A 466-nucleotide genomic window follows, 5' to 3' on the forward strand; every position below is an offset into this window, starting at 1 on the left:
AGAACTGTGAAAAGAAACTTTCTCACAAATAACATAAACCACATGCTTTGTATTCGTAATACGGAAATAAGTAGGGTAGCTTTCGTGAATGAAGAAGTATAAATAATAGAGAATCGAACTTTTACACTCATTTTACCGTGGACCGTACGAGAAATTAGACGCTCCCTCGTCGTCCCGAGAAATGAATTCATATATATACATACAGAGTGTGTATATATATACGTATATACGTAAATTGGCAAGCAGCGATATTTACAACACAAGCCCCCACAGAATTCAAAAGAAAATAAGAGGGAAAAAATAATGTAAAAAAACAGTGGATAAATCCAGCAAAAAAATAACAAGCATGGGTATATGAGAATGTCCCTTTCGCAGTTCCCAATCTGTATCATTAATCCTAGGTCTAAAAAAAAGAATGGATCATCGGTCTTCTCTTTCATTCACTGTAAAAAATGTGTACCTTTTT

The 466-nt window shown here is 34.1% G+C and overlaps 1 protein-coding gene across 1 annotated transcript in view; it reads right to left on the reverse strand.

Moving 5' to 3' along the window:
• The window catches only part of LOC102671488, a 113,114-nt gene that overhangs the window by 69,783 nt on the left and 42,865 nt on the right, over nucleotides 1-466 (reverse strand). The window lies entirely within an intron of this gene.

Source organism: Apis dorsata, unplaced genomic scaffold (genome assembly GCF_000469605.1).
Source record: "Apis dorsata unplaced genomic scaffold, Apis dorsata 1.3 scaffold_256, whole genome shotgun sequence".
NCBI classification, from domain to species: Eukaryota; Metazoa; Arthropoda; class Insecta; order Hymenoptera; family Apidae; genus Apis; species Apis dorsata.